This window comes from Athene cunicularia (assembly GCF_003259725.1).
Source record: "Athene cunicularia isolate RWA chromosome 23 unlocalized genomic scaffold, athCun1 chr23_part1, whole genome shotgun sequence".
Classification (NCBI taxonomy): Eukaryota; Metazoa; Chordata; class Aves; order Strigiformes; family Strigidae; genus Athene; species Athene cunicularia.
The window spans coordinates 5,823,830-5,840,239 of NW_020799130.1; positions in this window are offsets into that span (position 1 = coordinate 5,823,830).

The following is a 16,410-nucleotide window of genomic DNA, read 5'->3' on the forward strand; positions in this document are numbered from 1 at the left end:
GTTCATGGCAGGTTCCTCAGGAAAGGCTGAGCAGCAAGAGGGCAAAGCCAGCTGGTTCAGGTGCCGCATGGTCAGGCAAGGGATGGGGTGATCTGAGCATGCCATGGGGTGGTGGGACATGGAGGAAGGGCTGTGGGGCACTTCCCAAGTCCCAAAGCTGTTCTCTGTCAGACCCAGCACCCTGGAGAAGACACAGACATCCTAGCAGGGCCCGTGTCCCAATCCAGCAGCCACTTGGAGATGCAGAGACAAGAGCCGAGCAGAGTGTGTGGGGACAGGGACAGAGCCAAGCATCTTCTCTGAAGACAACCCCCTGCCACCCAGATCAGCTCATTCTTTGTCCCAGGTGAAGGAACGACTTGTACGGCCCCAAATGAACAGCCGCAAGGCTGTAGACAAGCACCAGCAGAGCTGGGACGTCAGACACCGCTATCACACCACACACCTTCTCTTCTCTTGCTGATTAATGAGGCTGACAAGGAAGGACTCGGAGGCTGCTCTCAGCCCTGCCCCTCATGCACACCCCCCACAAGCACTCATATTATCTGTATCGAGCACATTTTTATGTAAATGCTCTAACCATCCCTTTCAGAGGTACAATGCCTCCCAGACTAAGCCCCTGAATGGCATCGGCACTTTTCTCGTGCCTCAGCTGCTCGCCCAGACAAACAGAAGTGTGGCTCTCCACAAAGGGCTATGGTAATGCTGAGCTAGAGGAGAGTCGAGGGGAGGGGGCAAGCAGGGGCCAAAGCTATTTCAATGACAGAAGAAAAGCTGGGTCCTGGTATCTCGATGAGTCAAGGAAGGGACAGGCCCCACAGATGGATAAATGGAGTTGCATGAGGCAGACGGCCCAGCTTCACAACAATGCATCGCCTTTGGTTGGCATGGTGGGCTCTGAGGTCCACTGCTGGGGCCTGGAGCATTGCTGCAAAGGCAGGGGCTGGGCTTGCAACCTGGGATCTCTCCATGGAGAGTAACACAGGAAAGCTGAAACAGCCTGTGGAGCAGGGAAGGAGCTTGAGGAAAAGCAGGAAATGTTGAAGACTCTCACATGATGCCTGCAGCCTCTGCACATGCCACAGGAGAGGCTATGTCCCACACTCCACCCTCAGCCCACCACAGCTGGGACCTTCTTCCTTCATCTTTTCCTACGGTGGGACTCCATGAGACTTCCCCTTGTGGGCTGGACCTTGGTGCCTGGTGGCACACCCAGCAGCTCTGCTTGCACCAGGCCATGCAAGGGTCCTCATCAGGACAGAAAAATTTCTGCCTCTAGGAATAGGTCAACAATCAACATTTTCAATGAGAAGTGTTTCAGAGCATCCAAAGACACCTCTTACCCCAGTGTTTGAGGCTGGTGTGCCAAAGAGGTGGCTCCCCAACACCACCCAACCGGCCAGAGGGACTTTCTAGCTTTTCTCTGCAAAAGTTTTGCATGACAAACCAAGTGTTATAACTCGGTTCTTAATCTATAGTTGGATCTTCACAACCATAGATTAGGAACAACTTCATAAGAGCCCTGATGGGTTTACCAGAGATGTGGCTTGACTTGTCCGTCCCTTTGCTCCATCCCTGTGCTCAGTAAAGCCTCTATGGGCAAGCCACGATCAGTAGGCATTCCTGATGTACAGGGGACCCTGTCTCTGCTGGGGGGGGCCCAGAGGGAGGGAAGGTGAAGCTCAGTTTATGCTCCCGCAGGATTGCTGTAGTTGTGAGACAGAGCAGAGTTCCCTCTCTGGGGAACTGAACATGTCTATGAGCAAGGTCTGTATCGGGAGGGTGTGCAGGGAGCTGAAGACAAAGCAATGAAGTGACATATGGATTTGCCACTCACCACCTCACACACTGGCTGGAGCAGAGCCCTGAAGATGGGAACATGGGGCAAATGTCTGAACACAAACAGGACAGTTTGGGGCTGCCCAGGTGTCCCACACCAATGTCATCTGACTTTCACAGGGTTGATGGTACATCAGCTCATGAAGAGCAGCAACACCAGACACCACCTGGCAAAATCTTCTCCCCCTCCTCTCCTCTCCTCTCCTCTCCTCTCCTCTCCTCTGCTGTCATACATTCTGGTTGCTCACACCAACTGTCCCATGAGGCTGCTGTGAAAAAATGGGCAGGTTTTGATGGAGCTGAGGGGGCCAGCACAGCACGGCTTTCCCAGAATCACTACAAGCCAGAGCACCACAGAGTAAGCTTGACAAGAAGGACAGGACCCATGTGGAAAGCCCTGGGCAGTGTTTCCAGTTGCTTCTCACGTACAGAAATCCAGGCAGCACATGGCCTTACTCTTGCTGCCAGCCAAGCCATGCACTCAGCATATTAGTCTTCCTCTGCAAAATCAGGCCAAGGGCACACAGGCATCCTTTCCATTGATTCTTTTACTCTGTTTTAATAATTCACTATTAAACTGCAAGTAATTTTGAAGTGAGAGGCAATAACTACAGGCACAGTCATGGAACAAGCACTGGATTTGGTCCCCATGTGATGGGAAGGGCTGGTGCCTGCTCCCCCCCACCCTTGCCATGAGCACAGAGACATGGCCAAGGGGGGCAGCCAGGGTCCCAGCACCTCCGGGTTGCAGTGCCCATGGGAACCACTCTCCCACCTCACTTCCTCCAGTGCTACTAGCTGGGTGAGCTGGACCAGCCCCCTCCCCTCTCCAGGCCCTCCAGCACTATTTATTCCGGCAGACTTTGTACTATCCACCTGTCCCACCAGTGGGACAGAGCAGGAAAGACAGGACAGCCCTGGGTGTGAGGAGGAGATCCCGGGGGTGAATCTGGAGTGGGGCTGATGGTGAGGATCATGCACATGGCAGGAGGCTGTGGCAGCCTGGGTCTCTGGGTCTGCCAGTGCCAGGCCAGCTCAAGGGCTAAAACAAGCTTTCTGATGGCAAATTGCCCTCTCCCTCACTCCCTCCAAACATGCGGCTTTCTGACGTTCCCCAAGTCCAGGGCCTCATCCCACCCACCAGGCTGGGGACTGTAAACCCAAGCAAAGTGCAGCTGAGGTTTGGGTCAGCTCAGCAGCTCTGCCCTGGAATGTGGGCTTTGCAACAAACAATTATGATAATTGCCAGTGACAATAACAGGCATAAAATGTTTGTGTCATGGCAACACAGGAAACAAACTCTGAGCAGAGCTTATGTCCATCAGCCACCCCTGCCAGCACAGCTTATGCTCATGCTGGTTGATGCCCCGACTTTTCTAACAGCTGGGCTGTTAGAAACATTCTGGCCTCTGCTATGCACCCACCAGCACAGAAGCCAAAGCAGCATGGGTTACCTGATCCCAAAGCTGTCCTGGTCTGGTGAGTTATGGTTACACATGGGGTGGTTTTTGCTCGGATAGGGATCACTGCAGTGCTCAGCCCCACAAAAGTACCCCAGTCAGAACTAATCCTCTCTGTCCCTCCAAAATGGGGAGGCACTAGGCAACTTCACAGGGAAGAGTTACTTTTCAAAGTCCGCTGGAGGGTTATTCACTGCCTGATGCACACAGGCATCCCTCCAGCCCTTGGCACATCTCCCAGCCTGCACGCTGGAGGTGGAGTGTGTCCCATCCAGCTCAGGACTTGCAAAGGTCATGATGTCCACAAGCAAAGTCCATTCCCTGTTATTTTGCAGCCAGGTCTCTTACAGTGGGGGGGTAGAACACCACGCCGGACACCAGCACACAGGCATGTCACCCCTGTGCGCCTTCAGTTCCAACCTGCTCTGCTCCCCTTTCTCCTCACTCATACCCATCCTTTTGCATAGCTCAGTCATGGCTGATGAGACTTCCCTCCAATTTCCCATTAAAAGAAAAGGAAAAAAAAAGATCATATCTGGACTGAGGCCAGGGAAATAAAACTTCATCTCCACAAGACAGTGATTCAGCTGTGTATAACCAAGGTTATCATTGAAGCTGCACTTACTCACACAGTTTGGGTGCTGGTATCTGCTCGTGAACACCAAAGCACACACTGTCAAATTATAAGCCAGGGAGAGGGCAAACCTTGTCCATTCCTGCCCCAAAGACCGGTACCCTCCTGTCCTCAACTGCCTGCTGTGCTCCATGACACAGCTCTGCAGGTCTCACACATCCACGGGGGAATGGGCTGGCTCCCTCCTCCTTGTCTATCAGCAGCACCTTTGCCATGCTCCAGGTGCAATATGAGCTGTGCAGTCAGCTGAAGATGAGTGAGCCGGATTCTTGTCACCAAGGACATGTTCTGAAGTCAAGACCATTGTGTGAGAGCAAACGGATGGCGTGATGTGACCTACAGCATCTTTACTGCCACAACAATGCAAGAGAAGCAGACATCACACGTTGGCTCTAAGATCCCAGGCTGACAGGTAGAAAAGATGGTGTCCCCTATCTTGTTTGAGCTCCAGAGTCACAGACACCAAATATCTTCTTTTTCCATTTAATTTGTAAAAAGTTGGACAAGTGTCTCTGCAGCCTGCTACTGTTAACCGACACTAACTCCTGCAGCCCTGGGGAGTTTCCAAAGAGCAAGTGAAGTTAACACTGGGCCAAATGTTTCAGAAGGGGAAGAATAATGACTCAGATGCACTTGCAGGCTCATCTGTCTGGCTTTGATGCCAGATGAAGGAGCAACTGATACACCACTCTGTTAGCAAGGAATTAAAATAGAACAATATAATTAAGGCCAATTACATGGTTTTATGGAAATGGATTTTGTCAGACTAGCATGGTGATTCTTGAGGAGATTAAGAGACTGGGTGATAATGGAAAAGTCTTTCTAGGTGAATTTCTGACAGAGGTGTCTGAGTTGGTGGCACAGAATGGCTCTCAGGGATCAAGTGCACAAGCCACTTTGCACACAGTGAATGCATGATCTCAAAACCAGGAGTAACCACTTTGCTGTTTTCCTGGCCAGGTCGCAGTTTCTCACATTTGTTTCCTGGAAAAGAATCAAAACTGGAGTGCTTTCCAGGAGGAGTGTGGGGCTTTGCACTTGGTGTCCAGTCTCCCCAGAGGCCAGGACAAAGAGCCCTGCACTGGGTTCCCCAGTGGCACTCACATCTGCGGGGATGCAGGGAGAAAAAACACTCTCTGGGCTAGCACGAGGTACAGAGCAGTGACACTTTTATCAGGACACAAGACAGATTCTTGTTGTGGTGACTGAGAGAAGACCTCCAAGTCGTGAACGGGGAGCATGGCTGGCTAGATCCTGCATATAATGCTTTTCCGCTTTGTCCTGGGGTCTCTCCAGTAGTGAAGACACTAGGATATCTGCAGATAGGTCAGTAAGTAACTGATGGACACAAGTCAGGCAGCAGCACATGCTGGTTGAATACTTTCAGGACAAACCAACAGCAGGAGGAACGTGGAGCAGCAGAGATGTGGCACACAGCCTGGTGTCCCTCTGCATGCATTCAGCGCATCCAGCCCAGATGCCTCAAGGTCCAGTTTTGGCCCATGCAGGGGCTGATGGCAGGGGACGCCTGCATGGGTGCTGAGAAGACAGGCTCAGTCCCAGCGGTGGTTTATCCTCCAGGCACAGGTCTCCACTCCTGTCCCTCGGCCTGTCTGCCCCACAGACAGCAGTAGGGTTGGCTCCAGGGTCCCTCCAGTGTAGCTGACCCACACCGCTACCACTGCCTGGCCCAGTCTCCTCACCACAGCTGTGCCTGAAACCCTCTGGATGAAAAGCCTCTGAGGCTACATGGAAGAGACTGGCCATGTGCCAGGTACGTGGTACATGGCACAGTGTGCAGGTCACCAAGACATAGAAGTGTAGCTGTGAGGAACCTCTGGAGGCCACTAGTCCAACCCCCCATTTGAATAGAGCTATTGCCAATGACAGAGGATGGACCATGGCTTTGACTAGAAAAATATTTGGAAGCCTTTGAAAATCTGCCACAGCAAGAGTCCAGAGATAAAGCAGTAAATGGCAAGAGAGAAAGCATCAGCCAACCTTCCTGAAGACATGATGATTAAGGGAACAGATTCTGGAGCAGCTCCCCCTTCACTCCTGGGCTGTAGCTCCCTGTCGCAGACTGCACTGGAGATGGGCACGGTGCCTTATGATGCTGAAGATGTCTCTGGGCAGTAAGGCAGAGTTTTGCTGTGTCAGGAGCTGTGCAGAGACTGTGGACACTCTGGAGAGCCCATGGCCTGGTTCCTTGATGAAGAACACATGTATCTGGACAGATGAGGCATCCGTGGAAACCACAGGACAGTGCTGATCTACTGATAGGTGGTGAGCTCAGCCTTAGGCATGCTCAAGGTTTTCACTGGCAGCAGGACAAAGCAGAGCATGAAAGGAAGGTTTGGCAGGGGTAACAGGATTGCTGTTCTGGTGTTTACCTCCCAGCATGGAGAATAGGACAGTAGAGAGCCCAAAGCATGAGAGGCAAACTGAAGGAAACTGGTGCATGACTGATTAGCGGTGGGAGTGGGGTCTGGTAGGCAGGTACAAGGGAGACAGTCCATGGAAGGACTTGAAGGTGAAGGCAAGTACCTTGTACCTGACAGAACAGAAATGGAGGTGTGGGGAAGGATGTGAAAGAGGAATTACACAAGAAAGCAGCAAGACAGCATGGTCCTTCAAGCAGTGATCTGGGCAGGTGGTAGCATGATGCTGTTTCAGATGAAGAGATACGGCAGCTGTAGTAATCCGGGCACAGACAAGTGTGCTGTCAGGATGCGGACAGGAGCAGAAAGCTGAACCTCTGAGATACCAGACACAACAAACCTACCAATAAAATACTGCTGGGACACAGGGGCTCAGGAGCTGAGCTGGAACAATCATGTCTTCCAAGGTAAAACAGGCAGGATAGAGACTAAACAAGATGATGGAGATTAAGAGCTCTCCACAAGAGTTGTCTGGCTTGAGCTGACATCTCATCATCCTAAATCCCTGGTTAGGACCATTGGGGAAGATCCAGTTTCCTCACAGTGAGAGAAAAAAAATCATCACATTGCATCCCCATTTATTGCTTACAGCTAATGAGACTTATAGGGTGAGAGCACAAGGTCTGGCTACTCAGAGGTCCCTTTCCCATCCAGATCTGGAGCACCAAGGAAGCAAGAGGGAAGAGAAGAGGAGCAAAAGGAGGCTGAGGCCAGTTGGTATCCATCAGCCCCTTGCCCAGTCAGCAGGAACTGGTGCAAGAAAATCACTGTTCCAGGGAGTGCATCTTGAGTCCACCTTCACCACCCCAGGGCAGTGCCCTGGTGCAGTGTGCATGTGCCAGGCACACCAAGGCAGCAAGGACTGTGTCCTCCTGCATCCGCACCACACTCCCCCTTCCTGGTCCAGACTCTGCTCGGGTGCAGCTACCTGCACAAGCCACTGGTGAAGTAGACTGTGGGACTGTGGTCCTGCCCTGAGCAAGGTGCCTGCTCCCACTGATCTGTGCAGGACTCAGACACAGCCTGGCTGTGGTAGCAGAGGTGCTGCTGAAGTCTGGGCTGTGCAGGGAGAGGACTTTTGTGAACACACACCTGTAGAGCCGGAGGGTGATGCTCCCTTTCTGACAGCGGCAGAAGGGATGTTGTGAGATACAGGCTAATTTCACAGCATGACCCAACATGTCCCTGCCCCAAAAACCAGGAGACAACACCAGAAGAGAAGGCACCTGGGAGGAGCTGAAGAAACCCTTGCTTCACCCCAAAATTTTTTTCCCACATCATCAACTGAGCATGAAATCCCAAACACCTTTGGGGTTTTCCCTTGCCAGGAGTTAGAAGTGATTCCCAGGGCAGAAATTGTGTCACAAAGGCTGGCAGCCCAGGCACTGAATGGTGCTTTCACTTCCAGATCTCACTGTGTGCCACATCCTTTCATAATCTAGAAAGTACAGAAGAAACTTCTTCTGGGTTTTCCAGACAGCAAGGGTAGGAGAGGATAGACCAGGCAAATAGAATTTCTCCTATTACACCCTGTGCCTTGTGGATGGTAACTTGAGTTTCTTCTTGCACTGATGAAGGGAAAGAGATGTTACTCTCAGTGGGAATTTCAGCAGGGTTTAGCAACCAGGTGTTGCTCACAGCATGTGATTTTGCCCCTTGGAGTTATGGCTGTAGCCCCGACTCTGCAGTGACACATGTCCCTGCATTCACCTCGTCTTGCTGGGGGAAGGGGCAGCTCCACAACCCCACTTCCCGCAGTATCCCTTAGAGGCAGCACCCAGCTTTCAGTCTCTGTAGCACCTGGAGTGGCTTTCACCTGCTCCCCAGTTCCCATGGGAAGGAGGACAGGAGGTTTGTTTACTGGAAGGTGTTACACAGGACTAAATAGTCCATATAAGTCACTTCTCATTACAGAATATGTTTATATATACTTGTAATTATATGCTCAGTACATGTATGTGTACAGATCTCTGCACCCCAGAGGCACTGCAGAGACAGCACTTGGCTAATGGATCATCCAAGGCAGGGTCTGACCCCAAGCCATCCTTGCTACGGTACCTGAGCAGTGAGGACCATGCTCCAGTGAGGACCCTCAGCAGCTCACACAGGAGCAGGGAGATGCATGGCAGCACCTTTGCCTGTGACACCTCCTGGGTTTGCATGTGACCATGACGTACCCAAAAGTGATGGGGAGATGTAAAAAACGCAGCCACAAGGATCCAGGCTTGGTTCTTCTGCTCATTCTGCCTTGACCTGATATCAGCAGCACAACTGGAGTCTACAAGGCACGGTTCTTGCTGCGAGCAGCGGTGGGTAACTGAGGTGTCAGCCTTTGCCCTGAACAAGCACACCCCACAGATCACCTCCATCCTCCCCAGACCTCCAGGAACAGAACACTGCTCAGGCCCCAGCCACAGCAGCCCAGCAGTGCATGCAAATTGGGGTCTGCGTGAGCAGACTCTTCCCCACCTCAATGTCTTCAGCACCTTCTGGAAATGCCTCTTTTTCTTTTCCGGACCCTCCCTGAGAGCTTTGCTCTCAGAGCACAGCTCTAGTCAGCTCCAGTTTCATGGTCTTTCTTAGCGATGAGCTGGTTGTTTGCTCCTGTGAGCAGGTCCCTAACCCAGAGTGTCTGTGCAGACAGTATCACACACACACACAGGTGTGCACACGTGGCCACACACAGCTCTTTGTACAAGCCAGTAAAAACACATGCCATGAATCTGCCAGCTGAAACACCAGCAAAGCATAGCTGTGAATCACTTCTCAGCTGCAGGGCTGGATTGACTCTTACAGAGTAACTTTTAGTACCTACAACCACATAATGAGTAAAAGCCTTGAACTGGAAATGCAAATAGACATATAATTTATATTTAATAAGGCAGTTAATGTACTGTGTGTCCAGTAAAGTACCATCCGGCTCCTATAACCCATTTATTGAGGTTACTCCACGTAATAAATTCCAAATGAATGATAATGGCCATATTTGAAATTATATTACTAGCTGTGCATGCATATCTGAAGTCAGAGAGATGAGGGTATAGCAAGTGATGCACCTGCTGTGCAGGCATGGCAGCAGGCGGGCCCATGAGTATTTTGGAAATTTAATGTAATTGCCATCAGCTCCAGATGAATGAATGAATCCAGTCCCCTTGCATCCTGGCAGAGGGGAACTGCTCTCAGGCGCTGAGGCAACCCTCATGTGCAAGCGGCTGATGTAAAGGAAAGATTTAAAGGGTAACATCTTCTGCAGTGTTTCAAATTCATCTGAATGCATCTGTGCAGGTATCTGACTTATTAGGTTGGTTGCAGGTGGGAAGAGAAAACCTGTAATTTCAGATACCCGGGAAGCAAAAATGTTAAAGAAACCTCAGTTAAATTAAGTCCTAAGAGTAACCAGGAAATACTGAACTAAAACTGAAAAGAAAGGTTTATTTTGAGCATTACCAAAAAGCTTAGAAATAAAAGGGATATCCATTACAAAAGGAAGCACAATGCAGTAAATTTAATTTACTGAACTATTTGTTTCAACAATACATTTAATATTCAGTACTTCAGTAAATACATTTTGGGAAGAAGTGCCAAATGAAAAGCCTCAATTGCTTTTCAGATCTTTATGTTTCTCTAGCTTAATGATTTGCTGTCATAGACACAGACTGAGCCTATGTCACTTCTTTTTGTAATGAAATAAGATTTCATCCCAACTGTTTTTGTCTTTGTCCACAGCTGTCAGCTCCTGCAGACACTCACCCTCCGTGCAATTCACACACGTGTGGGAAGGCACTTGCACCACTATGCACATTCACACGCACTCAGCATCTTCATGGCAAGCCAAAGGGTAGGGGACATCCTCGGCCTGAACAGACCTGGTCAGGAATATTTTAGGAAGGCTGATAGTCACCTTCGAGCTCTACTGATGGCTACTTGGGGTCTGAAAAGCCCAGGAGTCAGACAGTGCACAGCTTTTAACCCAGAGCATATAAAGGACTTCAGAGAATCCCAGAGTTGGTAGAATGGGTGTCTGGAGGTCTTTAATCCAACCTGCTATCACCAACACCACAGCTTAGTCTGGTCAAGTCCCTAATAGTCCAGGAACCCAGCCTGAAGATGTCCTCACCCTGCAGCCCAGCTCACATCTGTCCCCACACAGAACAGACAGCACAGCCAGGACCATTCACCTGCTGCACTTGGGCTGTGGGGAAAAGACAGGACAGGGTTCAACTCTGCAGTTTCTGAAGGGTTAATGAAGCAGGGCCAGCTGACTGCAGGAGGCACTGCTGGGGTTTTGCTTTCTGCCCCTGCCAGCTTGGATTTCCCCATCCCTCCCACACCTCTGGTGCTTTGCAGGGATCCTCACCCCACCCCTATGAGTTGGCTCCCCCAGAGAATTGGAAGCCGAGAGGGCTACAGCCACCAAATGTGTTTGTCTGGGTAAGTCAGAGACCCTCTCCGACCCAGAACAACCCCCTTGCATCCCCCTGCTCAAGCCCTGCGCAGTCCAGCCCACAGCCCCACCAGAGCCCTGCAAGGGCGGCAGGGCCGGCGAGGCAGGCAGCTAGAAATGCAAAAGCCCAAGCCACATGGAGATCATTCCTGCTAGCATCAGATAACAGTTCAAAAGGCAAGCATCCTTTCTCCTTGCTCTCAGTCTCCCTCACAGTTTCTTTTAAGCACAAAAATGGCACACAAAAAAAAAAAAAAAAAAAAAAAAAAAAAAAAAAGAAAGGGAGGGGGGAGGAAAGAAAAGAAAGGGGCGACTTCCAGCCAGGCAGTAAAATGCCATCTGTCTCCTGATGGCTCATGTGACACTGACAGACGTCCACTGCAAGCCAGAGCCAAAGGCACAGCAGCCTGTGATCCCTGTCACAGTGGGCGAGGGAGCACCCCTTCCCCAGCCTGCGTTCCCTTCTGAACCTATCAGAAGTTTTTGAGCTGAGAGAAAAAAATAAACCAGGATGATCTTTGCTGCCTTTCCCGCAGGAAACATGCCCAGGGCAGTGGTGGAGGTGGCAGTATCGGACTTTGGAGCCGGGCTGTCTGTGCCACATGACTTCTCACCAGGCAGGCATCCCCTCAGATCCACCTGTTTCCCTCTCAAAAGCGGCTCCTGGAAAACAAAGGAGATGAACAGCAGGCAGCCCGCCACCCCCACGCAACCCAACTGCTTAACTGCCTCCAGGGAAAGAGCTTCCCTGACCCTGGGACCCTCCCAGGCTGGAAGAGCAGAGTCGCAGGGAGGTGTACAAGACCGACGTGCGGCCATGGCTGCCAGCGACCGGCCGTGGGCTGGCCCTGCAGACACCGACACAAAGAGGGAAGCTGCAGCTCACGTTTCCTGGGAGCACAGATGTCTCTAGATGACATGGCCACTTACCAGAAAGAGATACGCCTTGACTCAGTCCCAGAGGAGATGGCAGGGAAGTACCTGTGCAGCGGGTGGAAGAGGAAATGCCCCAAATGTTCCTGATTTCCCTGGATTCTCAGCAGTGATGGTTTCAGAAGAGCAGGACTTAGCTGGCTGTTGGAAGGTGTGACCTTGCCCTACGTCCCAGGTCTCTGTGGCTTAGCAAAGCAGCGCAGACCCTGAGATCTCAGCACCCCGCAGCGTGGCTGCCCTGCGAGGGCGAAGGCGCTCCCCTCCAGGCTGAGCAGGCCTGGGGTGCTGGGCAGGAGGCCACACGCCTGCACAGAGGCATGACCACCCTCCTGTCACGCCCGCCGGGACTGCGGGCCTGGCACAGCAGTGAGATGTCCACACAGCCCTTCTCTGGAGCACCAAGCCCACCGTGGGGAGCCAACAGTGCAGGCCAGCACACCCCTCCTTCCCCATGAACCCCTTTCATTCCCAGCCTCACCATCCAGGCCACTGCTCACCACCTAATACATGGCAGGACCCCCCAGCCTGGCCAGCGTGAGGCGGAGTTGCTCATCTCTGAACCTGTCTTCTGGGAAGAGTTGCAGAAGAAGTCACCATCCACACACAGAGCTGGGGGGATGACGTGAGGGTCTGGCTTCCCCTGCCTGCCAGGGCACCAGCAGGATGATGCTATAAGGTTCCACAACGCCCTTGGCCCCTTCCCCACAACCACACCACCCATCAGTACTCCTGCATGGCTGGGTGCCCTGTCAGGTCCTGGGCACCTTCCCTGAGGGGAGCTGGAAGTCCAGGGCAGCAGGAGCTGGGCAGCTGCCACCAGCCCACTTGCAAAGCGTCAAGTCCCTTTTGGTGCTGGCACCTTCTGGAACAGCCTGAGCGTCACTCATGGCTCAGCACGGTCCAGGGGTGGAGATGCTGCTGCCAACACTGAGCACCACCTCACCCCAGCTCCATCTTTGAGTCTGACACTGTATGGTGTCTTTCTAAGCCTCTGAGCCCAAAGGCAGGCACAGGCCTTGACCTGCAAGTATTCATTTTACATTTTTTATTAGGAGACATGGAGTTACAATGTTTGCAGCTGCAATTTCCCAAGGGCATCCCCAGATACAGGAAGGGGAAGAAGTCCAGCATTCAGCAGCTTTGCTGATCCAGGGCTGGTCACTGGATACCCAGCACGGGTTGGGGTCCTGCCTCAATACAAGGGCAGCGCAAAGTCATCCTGGCCCCTGTCCCACCTCCACTGGCAAGCTGAAGCAGCCTGTCAGCAGCTGCTGGCATCCTGGTCCTGCCAGAACAAGCCACCAAAGGAACACCACCACATTTCACACTGTGTCATCCATGCTGCCTTCAGGGACAGCCCTGGTCCTTGGCATTGCCAGAGGGATGAGAGAAGGGCTGGACATGTGGCTGTCTCTTCAGGGTGTGCAAAGAAACATCAAGACTGGCCCAGTGCAACCCAGTACAATGCCAGGCCATGGGGCACACTGCCAGGGCAGCACCTCTCTCCCTTGCTGGCTGTAGCAGGTTGGTGCTGCTGTCGGGAGAGGCCACCATACTGAGCTGCTGCAGTGAGAGCCCCAGAGCACACCATGAACTTAGGCTGTGAAGCCTGGAGGACCCTGGCATATCGCACAAGGTTTGACAGCAGACCTCCAGCACCACCTCCACCAGCTCCTGGTCACAGGTTTGCTGCCCACCAGTATCTTTCCACCTGTTCCTACAACATTTGACTTCAAAGATAGTCTGTCTGACCTCTGCAGTTACCCGTGACCCCACAGTTATCTCAGGTGACACTTTTAGGGACTCCTAGCCATGTCCTGCTCCTCTCGGTGCCTGTGCTTCCAGGGATTTTTCAGGAGGATGGTGCATGTGTCACACAATGGGGCTTAGGGATGTCTGGGGTTCAGGGACAGTATCAGTACGTGAAGGTTTTTGAGCTAAGACAAAAATGGTCACAGGGTGCAAAAGGCCCTGGAGATACCCTGAACCTATCATAGCAGAGGAAAAAGCTCTGATTACGTTGTGAAATGATGTTGTGGGCTTGCTTGACCTCAGCCCATGGGCCACAGGAGGGTTGGAGATAAGCAGTAGTGCCGGTGGGGCTGGGAGGTGTGGGGCTGCCTCCAGTCCAGCCCCACAGGAGCCGCCATCTGGTTCTGAGCATAGAAACACTCTGAAACAGCCTGGCCCTGCTGTGTTTAACCTGGCTAATGATTAGCTAGATAGGACACGGCCATTCAAGGGCACAGGGTGAAAACAGCCCTTCTGCCTTTGCTTACACAGCACACACAGCTGGGCCATTCCCACAGCCAGCACCCAGAGGGAGTGACAGCAACAGGGGAAACGCCAGCTCGGGAGCAGCATCCAAGGGCTTGGGCTGAGAGCAGCCCAGTGGATGCTGCCCAACCCAGCTCTGCTTGAAATTTGCCCCAAGCAAGAGCTGACCCCAATGTACACAGTTGCATCCCTGCAGAGATGTTTTTGCATCCAAAGGCAAATCCAGGGAACTGGGATTTCACTGTTTGTCCTTGTGACATCCATCAGAAGTTGAGTCAGGAGTTAATGTGAAGATCTATGGTCATGAAAAAGGCCTCATTGTGTGTCTCATACTTGAAGACCCCACAAGATTTGCTACAAGACCCTCTTACCTGTCCAGAGAGCAGGTGCTTTCTATTCCAGGGCCAGCTGCAGCATTTTTACAGCAAAATCCTACCTTTCACTACCCGGTTCAGCCTCTCACATCCCCAGGATCCTGCCTGAAGTCTGCACGTGGCGGCCATGATGAAGAGCAACAGTGTATGATCCCATCTCTGCAATGAGAGTGTCAAAACTCTGAGAAAACAGCATGGTCATGGCTGAAGGGATCTCTGCCTACCTGAGAAACACCCCTCCTAGAATCTCATCCAAAGCTGCCCTCTGACCAAGTGCTGAAGGCGTCAGGTTCTGTGCTTCCCCCAAACCTGACAGCAAAATGTCAGGACCAAGAGCCTGAAGGAATGGAGAGACTGCTTTGCCTGAACGCACACGCACTGTGCATCACAGGATCAAAGTGCCAGACACTGGTGTGACCCCTGCACAGGCAAGCACAAAAGACCACCAGCCCTGAGACCCTGCCCGCCCCACTGCTCCCTCCCACCGCTCCCTGGGCCACGTCCCCCAGCTCGGCTGTTCCTGAAGAGTGGCTCTTGGCTCAGCCACCACGTGTCTGTGGGACCCACCTTAGGAGACAGTTGGAGAAAGCAGTGCATGGCTTGTCTGTGGCACTGGAGGAGGGGACATCTCCCCGTTTTGGAGACTAAACAGAGGACATGTCCTCTGACAGGTACTCATCTCTCTTAACGTCAACATTTTAACACTTGGACTGGTGCCCAGGGATGGGGTGGAATCTGCATCTTCGGAGAATTTCAAAACTTGAATGCACTGGCCCTGAGAAACATGTTGCAGATTTTAACCCAGTTTGGTACGGAGCAGCAGGTTGGACCAGAGACCTCCTCAGATCCGCCCCAATTAATTCTTTCTGTGTTTCTTTCAGCCCCCCTGAACTTCAGTCTTTGCTGGCTGGTGAAAAGAAATGGACTCGTCTAAGGAAAGTTTGGGAGAACCCAAGGACTGGATTTGACTGGCTGTAAGTACAGCTGAGTTCATAGAGCTTTGCACGGCTCTGGGGAAAGCCAAGACTTCACATGTCTGTTGTATACCCCGCCCACTTAAGTTAGTATTATTCTTGTTGTGAAGAGGAAACCACTTAAAATGGCTCTCACAATTGTTTCTCATCAGCTTGAGTGAAAAGTGAATATGAGCTGATCTTAGTTAAATGAAGTCCACTTCAACTGTCAATTAAGGGTTTAAAACAATTTAATCAATACACTTCAGCTTCATCTCCCTCTACAGATGTCCAAAGAGACACCTTCCACCCACATTTACTGCTCAACAATTGAACAACTCCACTCAATCCACATGATATTTTAAGACCTTGATGAATCTCACCTAAGCTCAGATCTAAAATCCTCTTCTAATTCATCAGACCCAGAACAATTTCCAGCATTTCATTAGCCCTTCACTCCACACCCAACATCCGCTGAAATGGTTTAGAAGGAGCAGCACACCCTATTCCTAGAGATCTTATAAATTTTCATACATTCTTGATCATACACCTGCCCCCTCAAAGGATGATGTTAGTTCCATTTTAAGTAAGAGATGAGACTCAAGACTTCCAAGGTCCCTTCCAGCCAACATTTGTCGGCCAACAAGTCCTGTTTCATGGGAGTACCTGCCTTCCCAGGGGTGGGAAGTGCTTCTTTACCCTGTTTCTTCTGCTAGTTCATGGTGATCTCTCCCAGAAATTATCCAGCACCATCTCTGCAAGTAGCAATAGCAGAGCACTAGCAAGATGTGCTTTCTTAGGGCGTGAAAATGCACAGGTCTGGCTTGGATGTGCAGGAGCCTGGCTGCATCGCAGGCTCCTACTTCCCACTGTCCAATGCTCAGTCTGCATGCAAACAAATGGCTGACTGTCCCTCTGTCTCTTTTTCTTTCTCTTTCCTTCCTATAAATTCTTTCTTCCTTCTTCCTTCAAGTTCTTTCATGTATTCTTTTCCTTCCTTCCTTCCTTCCTTCCTTCCTTCCTTCCTTCCTTCCTTCCTTCCTTCCTTCCTTCCT